Genomic DNA, 18201 nt, shown 5'->3' with positions numbered 1-18201 from the left:
AATTGACCGCATTCAGGCAGAAAGAAAAGAGAATAGCAAGAGGCCTTTTCTCCCCGGCTGCTCTGCCAAGCCCTTCCAGCTCAAACTATGTCGTTGCTCCTCTGGAAGGATCCCTGCACCGCGGCCTAGTTTTTCCGAAGAAGCCCTGCGTTTGCAAGAGCAAATGAGGAATTCGTGGCAGGAAAGAGGAAGGAAAGAAAGTTTCTCTCCCTCTGCCTGCTTTGCTCAGAGGACTGGATGAAGTCAGGGACTTCTCCCTTTCACTGAGAAACGTGCGGGCTGCTGTTGCCTGGGCGCTCTCTTCTTTGCAAAAGAGTCTGCAGTTCCACGCTTTGAACCGTGGAAAGGCGCCGGGCTCGGCTAAGATTTCCCCCGGCGCTTCGTTTGCCCTGGGCCAAAGCGAGCCTTCACAATAGCTGAACCCTAACACTGCATACTCGTTCCACTTCCAGAACCGGGCTACGGCGAGGCAGTTCTCCGGGGGAAAACGGCCCTTCGCGAAGGGCAGATCTGCCGAGCTCCTTGCGGGAAAGCGAAAGCAAAGGACGCTTTTCTCCCTCTAACCGCTTTCGTCAGAGGAACGGGGGAAGTCACAGTGTTCTTTCTCTCCCTGAGATACACACAATCTGACGTTGCCTCTGAGCTCCGTTGCTGGCAAGGAACTGAAAGTGACATACATTGCTCTGGGGAAACACAGGGCTCTGCTAGGATTTCTGTAGGCAGTGTGTTTTCCCTGGGCCTCACTGTAGCAACACTATCTCGCCAGGGCAACACTGCATGGCACTTCCTCTGCCAGGAGAGAGCTGCTGCTTTGTAGTTTGTGCTGCGAAACCTTGCTTTGGCAAGTGCCAATTGACCGCATTCAGGCAGAAAGAAAAGAGAATAGCAAGAGGCCTTTTCTCCCCGGCTGCTCTGCCAAGCCCTTCCAGCTCAAACTATGTCGTTGCTCCTCTGGAAGGATCCCTGCACCGCGGCCTAGTTTTTCCGAAGAAGCCCTGCGTTTGCAAGAGCAAATGAGGAATTCGTGGCAGGAAAGAGGAAGGAAAGAAAGTTTCTCTCCCTCTGCCTGCTTTGCTCAGAGGACTGGATGAAGTCAGGGACTTCTCCCTTTCACTGAGAAACGTGCGGGCTGCTGTTGCCTGGGCGCTCTCTTCTTTGCAAAAGAGTCTGCAGTTCCACGCTTTGAACCGTGGAAAGGCGCCGGGCTCTGCTAAGATTTCCCGCGGCGCTTCGTTTGCCCTGGGCAAAAGCGAGCCTTCACAATAGCTGAACGCTAACACTGCATACTCGTTCCACTTCCAGAACCGGGCTACGGCGAGGCAGTTCTCCGGGGGAAAACGGCCCTTCGCGAAGGGCAGATCTGCCGAGCTCCTTGTGGGAAAGCGAAAGCAAAGGACGCTTTTCTCCCTCTAACCGCTTTCGTCAGAGGAACGGGGGAAGTCACAGTGTTCTTTCTCTCCCTGAGATACACACAATCTGACGTTGCCTCTGAGCTCCGTTGCTGGCAAGGAACTGAAACTGACATACATTCCTGTGGGGAAACACAGGGCTCTGCTAGGATTTCTGTAGGCAGTGTGTTTTCCCTGGGCCTCACTGTAGCAACACTATCTCGCCAGGGCAACACTGCATGGCACTTCCTCTGCCACGAGAGAGCTGCTGCTTTGTAGATTGTGCTTGGAAACCTTGCTTTGGCAAGTGCGAATTGACCGCATTCAGGCAGAAAGAAAAGAGAATAGCAAGAGGCCTTTTCTCCCCGGCTGCTCTGCCAAGCCCTTCCAGCTCAAACTATGTCGTTGCTCCTCTGGAAGGATCCCTGCACCGCGGCCTAGTTTTTCCGAAGAAGCCCTGCGTTTGCAAGAGCAAATGAGGAATTCGTGGCAGGAAAGAGGAAGGAAAGAAAGTTTCTCTCCCTCTGCCTGCTTTGCTCAGAGGACTGGATGAAGTCAGGGACTTCTCCCTTTCACTGAGAAACGTGCGGGCTGCTGTTGCCTGGGCGCTCTCTTCTTTGCAAAAGAGTCTGCAGTTCCACGCTTTGAACCGTGGAAAGGCGCCGGGCTCGGCTAAGATTTCCCCCGGCGCTTCGTTTGCCCTGGGCCAAAGCGAGCCTTCACAATAGCTGAACCCTAACACTGCATACTCGTTCCACTTCCAGAACCGGGCTACGGCGAGGCAGTTCTACGGGGGAAAACGGCCCTTCGCGAAGGGCAGATCTGCCGAGCTCCTTGCGGGAAAGCGAAAGCAAAGGACGCTTTTCTCCCTCTAACCGCTTTCGTCAGAGGAACGGGGGAAGTCACAGTGTTCTTTCTCTCCCTGAGATACACACAATCTGACGTTGCCTCTGAGCTCCGTTGCTGGCAAGGAACTGAAACTGACATACATTCCTGTGGGGAAACACAGGGCTCTGCTAGGATTTCTGTAGGCAGTGTGTTTTCCCTGGGCCTCACTGTAGCAACACTATCTCGCCAGGGCAACACTGCATGGCACTTCCTCTGCCAGGAGAGAGCTGCTGCTTTGTAGTTTGTGCTGGGAAACCTTGCTTTGGCAAGTGCGAATTGACCGCATTCAGGCAGAAAGAAAAGAGAATAGCAAGAGGCCTTTTCTCCCCGGCTGCTCTGCCAAGCCCTTCCAGCTCAAACTATGTCGTTGCTCCTCTGGAAGGATCCCTGCACCGCAGCCTAGTTTTTCCGAAGAAGCCCTGCGTTTGCAAGAGCAAATGAGGAATTCGTGGCAGGAAAGAGGAAGGAAAGAAAGTTTCTCTCCCTCTGCCTGCTTTGCTCAGAGGACTGGATGAAGTCAGGGACTTCTCCGTTTCACTGAGAAACGTGAGGGCTGCTGTTGCCTGGGCGCTCTCTTCTTTGCAAAAGAGTCTGCAGTTCCACGCTTTGAACCGTGGAAAGGCGCCGGGCTCTGCTAAGATTTCCCGCGGCGCTTCGTTTGCCCCGGGCCAAAGCGAGCCTTCACAATAGCTGAACGCTAACACTGCATACTCGTTCCACTTCCAGAACCGGGCTACGGCGAGGCAGTTCTCCGGGGGAAAACGGCCCTTCGCGAAGGGCAGATCTGCCGAGCTCCTTGCGGGAAAGCGAAAGCAAAGGACGCTTTTCTCCCTCTAACCGCTTTCGTCAGAGGAACGGGGGAAGTCACAGTGTTCTTTCTCTCCCTGAGATACACACAATCTGACGTTGCCTCTGAGCTCCGTTGCTGGCAAGGAACTGAAAGTGACATACATTGCTCTGGGGAAACACAGGGCTCTGCTAGGATTTCTGTAGGCAGTGTGTTTTCCCTGGGCCTCACTGTAGCAACACTATCTCGCCAGGGCAACACTGCATGGCACTTCCTCTGCCAGGAGAGAGCTGCTGCTTTGTAGTTTGTGCTGCGAAACCTTGCTTTGGCAAGTGCCAATTGACCGCATTCAGGCAGAAAGAAAAGAGAATAGCAAGAGGCCTTTTCTCCCCGGCTGCTCTGCCAAGCCCTTCCAGCTCAAACTATGTCGTTGCTCCTCTGGAAGGATCCCTGCGCCGCGGCGTAGTTTTTCCGAAGAAGCCCTGCGTTTGCAAGAGCAAATGAGGAATTCGTGGCAGGAAAGAGGAAGGAAAGAAAGTTTCTCTCCCTCTGCCTGCTTTGCTCAGAGGACTGGATGAAGTCAGGGACTTCTCCCTTTCACTGAGAAACGTGCGGGCTGCTGTTGCCTGGGCGCTCTCTTCTTTGCAAAAGAGTCTGCAGTTCCACGCTTTGAACCGTGGAAAGGCGCCGGGCTCTGCTAAGATTTCCCGCGGCGCTTCGTTTGCCCTGGGCAAAAGCGAGCCTTCACAATAGCTGAACGCTAACACTGCATACTCGTTCCACTTCCAGAACCGGGCTACGGCGAGGCAGTTCTCCGGGGGAAAACGGCCCTTCGCGAAGGGCAGATCTGCCGAGCTCCTTGCGGGAAAGCGAAAGCAAAGGACGCTTTTCTCCCTCTAACCGCTTTCGTCAGAGGAACGGGGGAAGTCACAGTGTTCTTTCTCTCCCTGAGATACACACAATCTGACGTTGCCTCTGAGCTCCGTTGCTGGCAAGGAACTGAAACTGACATACATTCCTGTGGGGAAACACAGGGCTCTGCTAGGATTTCTGTAGGCAGTGTGTTTTCCCTGGGCCTCACTGTAGCAACACTATCTCGCCAGGGCAACACTGCATGGCACTTCCTCTGCCACGAGAGAGCTGCTGCTTTGTAGTTTGTGCTGGGAAACCTTGCTTTGGCAAGTGCGAATTGACCGCATTCAGGCAGAAAGAAAAGAGAATAGCAAGAGGCCTTTTCTCCCCGGCTGCTCTGCCAAGCCCTTCCAGCTCAAACTATGTCGTTGCTCCTCTGGAAGGATCCCTGCACCGCGGCCTAGTTTTTCCGAAGAAGCCCTGCGTTTGCAAGAGCAAATGAGGAATTCGTGGCAGGAAAGAGGAAGGAAAGAAAGTTTCTCTCCCTCTGCCTGCTTTGCTCAGAGGACTGGATGAAGTCAGGGACTTCTCCCTTTCACTGAGAAACGTGCGGGCTGCTGTTGCCTGGGCGCTCTCTTCTTTGCAAAAGAGTCTGCAGTTCCACGCTTTGAACCGTGGAAAGGCGCCGGGCTCGGCTAAGATTTCCCCCGGCGCTTCGTTTGCCCTGGGCCAAAGCGAGCCTTCACAATAGCTGAACCCTAACACTGCATACTCGTTCCACTTCCAGAACCGGGCTACGGCGAGGCAGTTCTCCGGGGGAAAACGGCCCTTCGCGAAGGGCAGATCTGCCGAGCTCCTTGCGGGAAAGCGAAAGCAAAGGACGCTTTTCTCCCTCTAACCGCTTTCGTCAGAGGAACGGGGGAAGTCACAGTGTTCTTTCTCTCCCTGAGATACACACAATCTGACGTTGCCTCTGAGCTCCGTTGCTGGCAAGGAACTGAAACTGACATACATTCCTGTGGGGAAACACAGGGCTCTGCTAGGATTTCTGTAGGCAGTGTGTTTTCCCTGGGCCTCACTGTAGCAACACTATCTCGCCAGGGCAACACTGCATGGCACTTCCTCTGCCAGGAGAGAGCTGCTGCTTTGTAGTTTGTGCTGGGAAACCTTGCTTTGGCAAGTGCGAATTGACCGCATTCAGGCAGAAAGAAAAGAGAATAGCAAGAGGCCTTTTCTCCCCGGCTGCTCTGCCAAGCCCTTCCAGCTCAAACTATGTCGTTGCTCCTCTGGAAGGATCCCTGCACCGCGGCCTAGTTTTTCCGAAGAAGCCCTGCGTTTGCAAGAGCAAATGAGGAATTCGTGGCAGGAAAGAGGAAGGAAAGAAAGTTTCTCTCCCTCTGCCTGCTTTGCTCAGAGGACTGGATGAAGTCAGGGACTTCTCCCTTTCACTGAGAAACGTGCGGGCTGCTGTTGCCTGGGCGCTCTCTTCTTTGCAAAAGAGTCTGCAGTTCCACGCTTTGAACCGTGGAAAGGCGCCGGGCTCTGCTAAGATTTCCCGCGGCGCTTCGTTTGCCCTGGGCAAAAGCGAGCCTTCACAATAGCTGAACGCTAACACTGCATACTCGTTCCACTTCCAGAACCGGGCTACGGCGAGGCAGTTCTCCGGGGGAAAACGGCCCTTCGCGAAGGGCAGATCTGCCGAGCTCCTTGCGGGAAAGCGAAAGCAAAGGACGCTTTTCTCCCTCTAACCGCTTTCGTCAGAGGAACGGGGGAAGTCACAGTGTTCTTTCTCTCCCTGAGATACACACAATCTGACGTTGCCTCTGAGCTCCGTTGCTGGCAAGGAACTGAAACTGACATACATTCCTGTGGGGAAACACAGGGCTCTGCTAGGATTTCTGTAGGCAGTGTGTTTTCCCTGGGCCTCACTGTAGCAACACTATCTCGCCAGGGCAACACTGCATGGCACTTCCTCTGCCACGAGAGAGCTGCTGCTTTGTAGATTGTGCTTGGAAACCTTGCTTTGGCAAGTGCGAATTGACCGCATTCAGGCAGAAAGAAAAGAGAATAGCAAGAGGCCTTTTCTCCCCGGCTGCTCTGCCAAGCCCTTCCAGCTCAAACTATGTCGTTGCTCCTCTGGAAGGATCCCTGCACCGCGGCGTAGTTTTTCCGAAGAAGCCCTGCGTTTGCAAGAGCAAATGAGGAATTCGTGGCAGGAAAGAGGAAGGAAAGAAAGTTTCTCTCCCTCTGCCTGCTTTGCTCAGAGGACTGGATGAAGTCAGGGACTTCTCCCTTTCACTGAGAAACGTGCGGGCTGCTGTTGCCTGGGCGCTCTCTTCTTTGCAAAAGAGTCTGCAGTTCCACGCTTTGAACCGTGGAAAGGCGCCGGGCTCGGCTAAGATTTCCCCCGGCGCTTCGTTTGCCCTGGGCCAAAGCGAGCCTTCACAATAGCTGAACCCTAACACTGCATACTCGTTCCACTTCCAGAACCGGGCTACGGCGAGGCAGTTCTCCGGGGGAAAACGGCCCTTCGCGAAGGGCAGATCTGCCGAGCTCCTTGCGGGAAAGCGAAAGCAAAGGACGCTTTTCTCCCTCTAACCGCTTTCGTCAGAGGAACGGGGGAAGTCACAGTGTTCTTTCTCTCCCTGAGATACACACAATCTGACGTTGCCTCTGAGCTCCGTTGCTGGCAAGGAACTGAAACTGACATACATTCCTGTGGGGAAACACAGGGCTCTGCTAGGATTTCTGTAGGCAGTGTGTTTTCCCTGGGCCTCACTGTAGCAACACTATCTCGCCAGGGCAACACTGCATGGCACTTCCTCTGCCAGGAGAGAGCTGCTGCTTTGTAGTTTGTGCTGGGAAACCTTGCTTTGGCAAGTGCGAATTGACCGCATTCAGGCAGAAAGAAAAGAGAATAGCAAGAGGCCTTTTCTCCCCGGCTGCTCTGCCAAGCCCTTCCAGCTCAAACTATGTCGTTGCTCCTCTGGAAGGATCCCTGCACCGCGGCCTAGTTTTTCCGAAGAAGCCCTGCGTTTGCAAGAGCAAATGAGGAATTCGTGGCAGGAAAGAGGAAGGAAAGAAAGTTTCTCTCCCTCTGCCTGCTTTGCTCAGAGGACTGGATGAAGTCAGGAACTTCTCCGTTTCACTGAGAAACGTGAGGGCTGCTGTTGCCTGGGCGCTCTCTTCTTTGCAAAAGAGTCTGCAGTTCCACGCTTTGAACCGTGGAAAGGCGCCGGGCTCTGCTAAGATTTCCCGCGGCGCTTCGTTTGCCCCGGGCCAAAGCGAGCCTTCACAATAGCTGAACGCTAACACTGCATACTCGTTCCACTTCCAGAACCGGGCTACGGCGAGGCAGTTCTCCGGGGGAAAACGGCCTTTCGCGAAGGGCAGATCTGCCGAGCTCCTTGCGGGAAAGCGAAAGCAAAGGACGCTTTTCTCCCTCTAACCGCTTTCGTCAGAGGAACGGGGGAAGTCACAGTGTTCTTTCTCTCCCTGAGATACACACAATCTGACGTTGCCTCTGAGCTCCGTTGCTGGCAAGGAACTGAAAGTGACATACATTCCTGTGGGGAAACTCAGGGCTCTGCTAGGATTTCTCTAGGCAGTGTGTTTTCCCTGGGCCTCACTGTAGCAACACTATCTCGCCAGGGCAACACTGCATGGCACTTCCTCTGCCAGGAGAGAGCTGCTGCTTTGTAGTTTGTGCTGCGAAACCTTGCTTTGGCAAGTGCGAATTGACCGCATTCAGGCAGAAAGAAAAGAGAATAGCAAGAGGCCTTTTCTCCCCGGCTGCTCTGCCAAGCCCTTCCAGCTCAAACTATGTCGTTGCTCCTCTGGAAGGATCCCTGCACCGCGGCCTAGTTTTTCCGAAGAAGCCCTGCGTTTGCAAGAGCAAATGAGGAATTCGTGGCAGGAAAGAGGAAGGAAAGAAAGTTTCTCTCCCTCTGCCTGCTTTGCTCAGAGGACTGGATGAAGTCAGGGACTTCTCCCTTTCACTGAGAAACGTGCGGGCTGCTGTTGCCTGGGCGCTCTCTTCTTTGCAAAAGAGTCTGCAGTTCCACGCTTTGAACCGTGGAAAGGCGCCGGGCTCTGCTAAGATTTCCCGCGGCGCTTCGTTTGCCCTGGGCAAAAGCGAGCCTTCACAATAGCTGAACGCTAACACTGCATACTCGTTCCACTTCCAGAACCGGGCTACGGCGAGGCAGTTCTCCGGGGGAAAACGGCCCTTCGCGAAGGGCAGATCTGCCGAGCTCCTTGCGGGAAAGCGAAAGCAAAGGACGCTTTTCTCCCTCTAACCGCTTTCGTCAGAGGAACGGGGGAAGTCACAGTGTTCTTTCTCTCCCTGAGATACACACAATCTGACGTTGCCTCTGAGCTCCGTTGCTGGCAAGGAACTGAAACTGACATACATTCCTGTGGGGAAACACAGGGCTCTGCTAGGATTTCTGTAGGCAGTGTGTTTTCCCTGGGCCTCACTGTAGCAACACTATCTCGCCAGGGCAACACTGCATGGCACTTCCTCTGCCACGAGAGAGCTGCTGCTTTGTAGTTTGTGCTGGGAAAACTTGCTTTGGCAAGTGCGAATTGACCGCATTCAGGCAGAAAGAAAAGAGAATAGCAAGAGGCCTTTTCTCCCCGGCTGCTCTGCCAAGCCCTTCCAGCTCAAACTATGTCGTTGCTCCTCTGGAAGGATCCCTGCACCGCGGCGTAGTTTTTCCGAAGAAGCCCTGCGTTTGCAAGAGCAAATGAGGAATTCGTGGCAGGAAAGAGGAAGGAAAGAAAGTTTCTCTCCCTCTGCCTGCTTTGCTCAGAGGACTGGATGAAGTCAGGGACTTCTCCCTTTCACTGAGAAACGTGCGGGCTGCTGTTGCCTGGGCGCTCTCTTCTTTGCAAAAGACTCTGCAGTTCCACGCTTTGAACCGTGGAAAGGCGCCGGGCTCTGCTAAGATTTCCCCCGGCGCTTCCTTTGCCCTGGGCCAAAGCGAGCCTTCACAATAGCTGAACGCTAACACTGCATACTCGTTCCACTTCCAGAACCGGGCTACGGCGAGGCAGTTCTCAGGGGAAAACGGCCCTTCGCGAAGGGCAGATCTGCCGAGCTCCTTGCGGGAAAGCGAAAGCAAAGGACGCTTTTCTCCCTCTAACCGCTTTCGTCAGAGGAACGGGGGAAGTCACAGTGTTCTTTCTCTCCCTGAGATACACACAATCTGACGTTGCCTCTGAGCTCCGTTGCTGGCAAGGAACTGAAAGTGACATACATTCCTGTGGGGAAACACAGGGCTCTGCTAGGATTTCTGTAGGCAGTGTGTTTTCCCTGGGCCTCACTGTAGCAACACTATCTCGCCTGGGCAACACTGCATGGCACTTCCTCTGCCACGAGACAGCTGCTGCTTTGTAGTTTGTGCTGGGAAACCTTGCTTTGGCAAGTGCGAATTGACCGCATTCAGGCAGAAAGAAAAGAGAATAGCAAGAGGCCTTTTCTCCCCGGCTGCTCTGCCAAGCCCTTCCAGCTCAAACTATGTCGTTGCTCCTCTGGAAGGATCCCTGCACCGCGGCGTAGTTTTTCCGAAGAAGCCCTGCGTTTGCAAGAGCAAATGAGGAATTCGTGGCAGGAAAGAGGAAGGAAAGAAAGTTTCTCTCCCTCTGCCTGCTTTGCTCAGAGGACTGGATGAAGTCAGGGACTTCTCCCTTTCACTGAGAAACGTGCGGGCTGCTGTTGCCTGGGCGCTCTCTTCTTTGCAAAAGACTCTGCAGTTCCACGCTTTGAACCGTGGAAAGGCGCCGGGCTCGGCTAAGATTTCCCCCGGCGCTTCGTTTGCCCTGGGCCAAAGCGAGCCTTCACAATAGCTGAACCCTAACACTGCATACTCGTTCCACTTCCAGAACCGGGCTACGGCGAGGCAGTTCTCCGGGGGAAAACGGCCCTTCGCGAAGGGCAGATCTGCCGAGCTCCTTGCGGGAAAGCGAAAGCAAAGGACGCTTTTCTCCCTCTAACCGCTTTCGTCAGAGGAACGGGGGAAGTCACAGTGTTCTTTCTCTCCCTGAGATACACACAATCTGACGTTGCCTCTGAGCTCCGTTGCTGGCAAGGAACTGAAACTGACATACATTCCTGTGGGGAAACACAGGGCTCTGCTAGGATTTCTGTAGGCAGTGTGTTTTCCCTGGGCCTCACTGTAGCAACACTATCTCGCCAGGGCAACACTGCATGGCACTTCCTCTGCCAGGAGAGAGCTGCTGCTTTGTAGTTTGTGCTGGGAAAACTTGCTTTGGCAAGTGCGAATTGACCGCATTCAGGCAGAAAGAAAAGAGAATAGCAAGAGGCCTTTTCTCCCCGGCTGCTCTGCCAAGCCCTTCCAGCTCAAACTATGTCGTTGCTCCTCTGGAAGGATCCCTGCACCGCGGCGTAGTTTTTCCGAAGAAGCCCTGCGTTTGCAAGAGCAAATGAGGAATTCGTGGCAGGAAAGAGGAAGGAAAGAAAGTTTCTCTCCCTCTGCCTGCTTTGCTCAGAGGACTGGATGAAGTCAGGGACTTCTCCCTTTCACTGAGAAACGTGCGGGCTGCTGTTGCCTGGGCGCTCTCTTCTTTGCAAAAGACTCTGCAGTTCCACGCTTTGAACCGTGGAAAGGCGCCGGGCTCTGCTAAGATTTCCCCCGGCGCTTCCTTTGCCCTGGGCCAAAGCGAGCCTTCACAATAGCTGAACGCTAACACTGCATACTCGTTCCACTTCCAGAACCGGGCTACGGCGAGGCAGTTCTCAGGGGAAAACGGCCCTTCGCGAAGGGCAGATCTGCCGAGCTCCTTGCGGGAAAGCGAAAGCAAAGGACGCTTTTCTCCCTCTAACCGCTTTCGTCAGAGGAACGGGGGAAGTCACAGTGTTCTTTCTCTCCCTGAGATACACACAATCTGACGTTGCCTCTGAGCTCCGTTGCTGGCAAGGAACTGAAAGTGACATACATTCCTGTGGGGAAACACAGGGCTCTGCTAGGATTTCTGTAGGCAGTGTGTTTTCCCTGGGCCTCACTGTAGCAACACTATCTCGCCTGGGCAACACTGCATGGCACTTCCTCTGCCACGAGACAGCTGCTGCTTTGTAGTTTGTGCTGGGAAACCTTGCTTTGGCAAGTGCGAATTGACCGCATTCAGGCAGAAAGAAAAGAGAATAGCAAGAGGCCTTTTCTCCCCGGCTGCTCTGCCAAGCCCTTCCAGCTCAAACTATGTCGTTGCTCCTCTGGAAGGATCCCTGCACCGCGGCCTAGTTTTTCCGAAGAAGCTCTGCGTTTGCAAGAGCAAATGAGGAATTCGTGGCAGGAAAGAGGAAGGAAAGAAAGTTTCTCTCCCTCTGCCTGCTTTGCTCAGAGGACTGGATGAAGTCAGGGACTTCTCCCTTTCACTGAGAAACGTGCGGGCTGCTGTTGCCTGGGCGCTCTCTTCTTTGCAAAAGAGTCTGCAGTTCCACGCTTTGAACCGTGGAAAGGCGCCGGGCTCTGCTAAGATTTCCCGCGGCGCTTCGTTTGCCCCGGGCCAAAGCGAGCCTTCACAATAGCTGAACGCTAACACTGCATACTCGTTCCACTTCCAGAACCGGGCTACGGCGAGGCAGTTCTCCGGGGGAAAACGGCCCTTCGCGAAGGGCAGATCTGCCGAGCTCCTTGCGGGAAAGCGAAAGCAAAGGACGCTTTTCTCCCTCTAACCGCTTTCGTCAGAGGAACGGGGGAAGTCACAGTCTTCTTTCTCTCCCTGAGATACACACAATCTGACGTTGCCTCTGAGCTCCGTTGCTGGCAAGGAACTGAAACTGACATACATTCCTGTGGGGAAACTCAGGGCTCTGCTAGGATTTCTGTAGGCAGTGTGTTTTCCCTGGGCCTCACTGTAGCAACACTATCTCGCCAGGGCAACACTGCATGGCACTTCCTCTGCCACGAGAGAGCTGCTGCTTTGTAGATTGTGCTTGGAAACCTTGCTTTGGCAAGTGCGAATTGACCGCATTCAGGCAGAAAGAAAAGAGAATAGCAAGAGGCCTTTTCTCCCCGGCTGCTCTGCCAAGCCCTTCCAGCTCAAACTATGTCGTTGCTCCTCTGGAAGGATCCCTGCACCGCGGCGTAGTTTTTCCGAAGAAGCCCTGCGTTTGCAAGAGCAAATGAGGAATTCGTGGCAGGAAAGAGGAAGGAAAGAAAGTTTCTCTCCCTCTGCCTGCTTTGCTCAGAGGACTGGATGAAGTCAGGGACTTCTCCCTTTCACTGAGAAACGTGCGGGCTGCTGTTGCCTGGGCGCTCTCTTCTTTGCAAAAGAGTCTGCAGTTCCACGCTTTGAACCGTGGAAAGGCGCCGGGCTCGGCTAAGATTTCCCCCGGCGCTTCGTTTGCCCTGGGCCAAAGCGAGCCTTCACAATAGCTGAACCCTAACACTGCATACTCGTTCCACTTCCAGAACCGGGCTACGGCGAGGCAGTTCTCCGGGGGAAAACGGCCCTTCGCGAAGGGCAGATCTGCCGAGCTCCTTGCGGGAAAGCGAAAGCAAAGGACGCTTTTCTCCCTCTAACCGCTTTCGTCAGAGGAACGGGGGAAGTCACAGTGTTCTTTCTCTCCCTGAGATACACACAATCTGACGTTGCCTCTGAGCTCCGTTGCTGGCAAGGAACTGAAACTGACATACATTCCTGTGGGGAAACACAGGGCTCTGCTAGGATTTCTGTAGGCAGTGTGTTTTCCCTGGGCCTCACTGTAGCAACACTATCTCGCCAGGGCAACACTGCATGGCACTTCCTCTGCCAGGAGAGAGCTGCTGCTTTGTAGTTTGTGCTGGGAAACCTTGCTTTGGCAAGTGCGAATTGACCGCATTCAGGCAGAAAGAAAAGAGAATAGCAAGAGGCCTTTTCTCCCCGGCTGCTCTGCCAAGCCCTTCCAGCTCAAACTATGTCGTTGCTCCTCTGGAAGGATCCCTGCACCGCGGCCTAGTTTTTCCGAAGAAGCCCTGCGTTTGCAAGAGCAAATGAGGAATTCGTGGCAGGAAAGAGGAAGGAAAGAAAGTTTCTCTCCCTCTGCCTGCTTTGCTCAGAGGACTGGATGAAGTCAGGAACTTCTCCGTTTCACTGAGAAACGTGAGGGCTGCTGTTGCCTGGGCGCTCTCTTCTTTGCAAAAGAGTCTGCAGTTCCACGCTTTGAACCGTGGAAAGGCGCCGGGCTCTGCTAAGATTTCCCGCGGCGCTTCGTTTGCCCCGGGCCAAAGCGAGCCTTCACAATAGCTGAACGCTAACACTGCATACTCGTTCCACTTCCAGAACCGGGCTACGGCGAGGCAGTTCTCCGGGGGAAAACGGCCTTTCGCGAAGGGCAGATCTGCCGAGCTCCTTGCGGGAAAGCGAAAGCAAAGGACGCTTTTCTCCCTCTAACCGCTTTCGTCAGAGGAACGGGGGAAGTCACAGTGTTCTTTCTCTCCCTGAGATACACACAATCTGACGTTGCCTCTGAGCTCCGTTGCTGGCAAGGAACTGAAAGTGACATACATTCCTGTGGGGAAACTCAGGGCTCTGCTAGGATTTCTCTAGGCAGTGTGTTTTCCCTGGGCCTCACTGTAGCAACACTATCTCGCCAGGGCAACACTGCATGGCACTTCCTCTGCCAGGAGAGAGCTGCTGCTTTGTAGTTTGTGCTGCGAAACCTTGCTTTGGCAAGTGCGAATTGACCGCATTCAGGCAGAAAGAAAAGAGAATAGCAAGAGGCCTTTTCTCCCCGGCTGCTCTGCCAAGCCCTTCCAGCTCAAACTATGTCGTTGCTCCTCTGGAAGGATCCCTGCACCGCGGCCTAGTTTTTCCGAAGAAGCCCTGCGTTTGCAAGAGCAAATGAGGAATTCGTGGCAGGAAAGAGGAAGGAAAGAAAGTTTCTCTCCCTCTGCCTGCTTTGCTCAGAGGACTGGATGAAGTCAGGGACTTCTCCCTTTCACTGAGAAACGTGCGGGCTGCTGTTGCCTGGGCGCTCTCTTCTTTGCAAAAGAGTCTGCAGTTCCACGCTTTGAACCGTGGAAAGGCGCCGGGCTCTGCTAAGATTTCCCGCGGCGCTTCGTTTGCCCTGGGCAAAAGCGAGCCTTCACAATAGCTGAACGCTAACACTGCATACTCGTTCCACTTCCAGAACCGGGCTACGGCGAGGCAGTTCTCCGGGGGAAAACGGCCCTTCGCGAAGGGCAGATCTGCCGAGCTCCTTGCGGGAAAGCGAAAGCAAAGGACGCTTTTCTCCCTCTAACCGCTTTCGTCAGAGGAACGGGGGAAGTCACAGTGTTCTTTCTCTCCCTGAGATACACACAATCTGACGTTGCCTCTGAGCTCCGTTGCTGGCAAGGAACTGAAACTGACATACATTCCTGTGGGGAAACACAGGGCTCTGCTAGGATTTCTGTAGGCAGTGTGTTTTCCCTGGGCCTCACTGTAGCAACACTATCTCGCCAGGGCAACACTGCATGGCACTTCCTCTGCCAGGAGAGAGCTGCTGCTTTGTAGTTTGTGCTGGGAAAACTTGCTTTGGCAAGTGCGAATTGACCGCATTCAGGCAGAAAGAAAAGAGAATAGCAAGAGGCCTTTTCTCCCCGGCTGCTCTGCCAAGCCCTTCCAGCTCAAACTATGTCGTTGCTCCTCTGGAAGGATCCCTGCACCGCGGCGTAGTTTTTCCGAAGAAGCCCTGCGTTTGCAAGAGCAAATGAGGAATTCGTGGCAGGAAAGAGGAAGGAAAGAAAGTTTCTCTCCCTCTGCCTGCTTTGCTCAGAGGACTGGATGAAGTCAGGGACTTCTCCCTTTCACTGAGAAACGTGCGGGCTGCTGTTGCCTGGGCGCTCTCTTCTTTGCAAAAGAGTCTGCAGTTCCACGCTTTGAACCGTGGAAAGGCGCCGGGCTCTGCTAAGATTTCCCCCGGCGCTTCCTTTGCCCTGGGCCAAAGCGAGCCTTCACAATAGCTGAACGCTAACACTGCATACTCGTTCCACTTCCAGAACCGGGCTACGGCGAGGCAGTTCTCAGGGGAAAACGGCCCTTCGCGAAGGGCAGATCTGCCGAGCTCCTTGCGGGAAAGCGAAAGCAAAGGACGCTTTTCTCCCTCTAACCGCTTTCGTCAGAGGAACGGGGGAAGTCACAGTGTTCTTTCTCTCCCTGAGATACACACAATCTGACGTTGCCTCTGAGCTCCGTTGCTGGCAAGGAACTGAAAGTGACATACATTCCTGTGGGGAAACACAGGGCTCTGCTAGGATTTCTGTAGGCAGTGTGTTTTCCCTGGGCCTCACTGTAGCAACACTATCTCGCCTGGGCAACACTGCATGGCACTTCCTCTGCCACGAGACAGCTGCTGCTTTGTAGTTTGTGCTGGGAAACCTTGCTTTGGCAAGTGCGAATTGACCGCATTCAGGCAGAAAGAAAAGAGAATAGCAAGAGGCCTTTTCTCCCCGGCTGCTCTGCCAAGCCCTTCCAGCTCAAACTATGTCGTTGCTCCTCTGGAAGGATCCCTGCACCGCGGCGTAGTTTTTCCGAAGAAGCCCTGCGTTTGCAAGAGCAAATGAGGAATTCGTGGCAGGAAAGAGGAAGGAAAGAAAGTTTCTCTCCCTCTGCCTGCTTTGCTCAGAGGACTGGATGAAGTCAGGGACTTCTCCCTTTCACTGAGAAACGTGCGGGCTGCTGTTGCCTGGGCGCTCTCTTCTTTGCAAAAGACTCTGCAGTTCCACGCTTTGAACCGTGGAAAGGCGCCGGGCTCGGCTAAGATTTCCCCCGGCGCTTCGTTTGCCCTGGGCCAAAGCGAGCCTTCACAATAGCTGAACCCTAACACTGCATACTCGTTCCACTTCCAGAACCGGGCTACGGCGAGGCAGTTCTCCGGGGGAAAACGGCCCTTCGCGAAGGGCAGATCTGCCGAGCTCCTTGCGGGAAAGCGAAAGCAAAGGACGCTTTTCTCCCTCTAACCGCTTTCGTCAGAGGAACGGGGGAAGTCACAGTGTTCTTTCTCTCCCTGAGATACACACAATCTGACGTTGCCTCTGAGCTCCGTTGCTGGCAAGGAACTGAAACTGACATACATTCCTGTGGGGAAACACAGGGCTCTGCTAGGATTTCTGTAGGCAGTGTGTTTTCCCTGGGCCTCACTGTAGCAACACTATCTCGCCAGGGCAACACTGCATGGCACTTCCTCTGCCAGGAGAGAGCTGCTGCTTTGTAGTTTGTGCTGGGAAAACTTGCTTTGGCAAGTGCGAATTGACCGCATTCAGGCAGAAAGAAAAGAGAATAGCAAGAGGCCTTTTCTCCCCGGCTGCTCTGCCAAGCCCTTCCAGCTCAAACTATGTCGTTGCTCCTCTGGAAGGATCCCTGCACCGCGGCGTAGTTTTTCCGAAGAAGCCCTGCGTTTGCAAGAGCAAATGAGGAATTCGTGGCAGGAAAGAGGAAGGAAAGAAAGTTTCTCTCCCTCTGCCTGCTTTGCTCAGAGGACTGGATGAAGTCAGGGACTTCTCCCTTTCACTGAGAAACGTGCGGGCTGCTGTTGCCTGGGCGCTCTCTTCTTTGCAAAAGACTCTGCAGTTCCACGCTTTGAACCGTGGAAAGGCGCCGGGCTCTGCTAAGATTTCCCCCGGCGCTTCCTTTGCCCTGGGCCAAAGCGAGCCTTCACAATAGCTGAACGCTAACACTGCATACTCGTTCCACTTCCAGAACCGGGCTACGGCGAGGCAGTTCTCAGGGGAAAACGGCCCTTCGCGAAGGGCAGATCTGCCGAGCTCCTTGCGGGAAAGCGAAAGCAAAGGACGCTTTTCTCCCTCTAACCGCTTTCGTCAGAGGAACGGGGGAAGTCACAGTGTTCTTTCTCTCCCTGAGATACACACAATCTGACGTTGCCTCTGAGCTCCGTTGCTGGCAAGGAACTGAAAGTGACATACATTCCTGTGGGGAAACACAGGGCTCTGCTAGGATTTCTGTAGGCAGTGTGTTTTCCCTGGGCCTCACTGTAGCAACACTATCTCGCCTGGGCAACACTGCATGGCACTTCCTCTGCCAGGAGACAGCTGCTGCTTTGTAGTTTGTGCTGGGAAACCTTGCTTTGGCAAGTGCGAATTGACCGCATTCAGGCAGAAAGAAAAGAGAATAGCAAGAGGCCTTTTCTCCCCGGCTGCTCTGCCAAGCCCTTCCAGCTCAAACTATGTCGTTGCTCCTCTGGAAGGATCCCTGCACCGCGGCGTAGTTTTTCCGAAGAAGCTCTGCGTTTGCAAGAGCAAATGAGGAATTCGTGGCAGGAAAGAGGAAGGAAAGAAAGTTTCTCTCCCTCTGCCTGCTTTGCTCAGAGGACTGGATGAAGTCAGGGACTTCTCCCTTTCACTGAGAAACGTGCGGGCTGCTGTTGCCTGGGCGCTCTCTTCTTTGCAAAAGAGTCTGCAGTTCCACGCTTTGAACCGTGGAAAGGCGCCGGGCTCTGCTAAGATTTCCCGCGGCGCTTCGTTTGCCCCGGGCCAAAGCGAGCCTTCACAATAGCTGAACGCTAACACTGCATACTCGTTCCACTTCCAGAACCGGGCTACGGCGAGGCAGTTCTCCGGGGGAAAACGGCCCTTCGCGAAGGGCAGATCTGCCGAGCTCCTTGCGGGAAAGCGAAAGCAAAGGACGCTTTTCTCCCTCTAACCGCTTTCGTCAGAGGAACGGGGGAAGTCACAGTCTTCTTTCTCTCCCTGAGATACACACAATCTGACGTTGCCTCTGAGCTCCGTTGCTGGCAAGGAACTGAAACTGACATACATTCCTGTGGGGAAACTCAGGGCTCTGCTAGGATTTCTGTAGGCAGTGTGTTTTCCCTGGGCCTCACTGTAGCAACACTATCTCGCCAGGGCAACACTGCATGGCACTTCCTCTGCCACGAGAGAGCTGCTGCTTTGTAGATTGTGCTTGGAAACCTTGCTTTGGCAAGTGCGAATTGACCGCATTCAGGCAGAAAGAAAAGAGAATAGCAAGAGGCCTTTTCTCCCCGGCTGCTCTGCCAAGCCCTTCCAGCTCAAACTATGTCGTTGCTCCTCTGGAAGGATCCCTGCACCGCGGCGTAGTTTTTCCGAAGAAGCCCTGCGTTTGCAAGAGCAAATGAGGAATTCGTGGCAGGAAAGAGGAAGGAAAGAAAGTTTCTCTCCCTCTGCCTGCTTTGCTCAGAGGACTGGATGAAGTCAGGGACTTCTCCCTTTCACTGAGAAACGTGCGGGCTGCTGTTGCCTGGGCGCTCTCTTCTTTGCAAAAGAGTCTGCAGTTCCACGCTTTGAACCGTGGAAAGGCGCCGGG

The sequence above is a fragment of the Elephas maximus genome, chromosome 20 (assembly GCF_024166365.1).
Source record: "Elephas maximus indicus isolate mEleMax1 chromosome 20, mEleMax1 primary haplotype, whole genome shotgun sequence".
Lineage (NCBI taxonomy): Eukaryota > Metazoa > Chordata > Mammalia > Proboscidea > Elephantidae > Elephas > Elephas maximus.
This window is presented reverse-complemented; position numbering follows the sequence as displayed.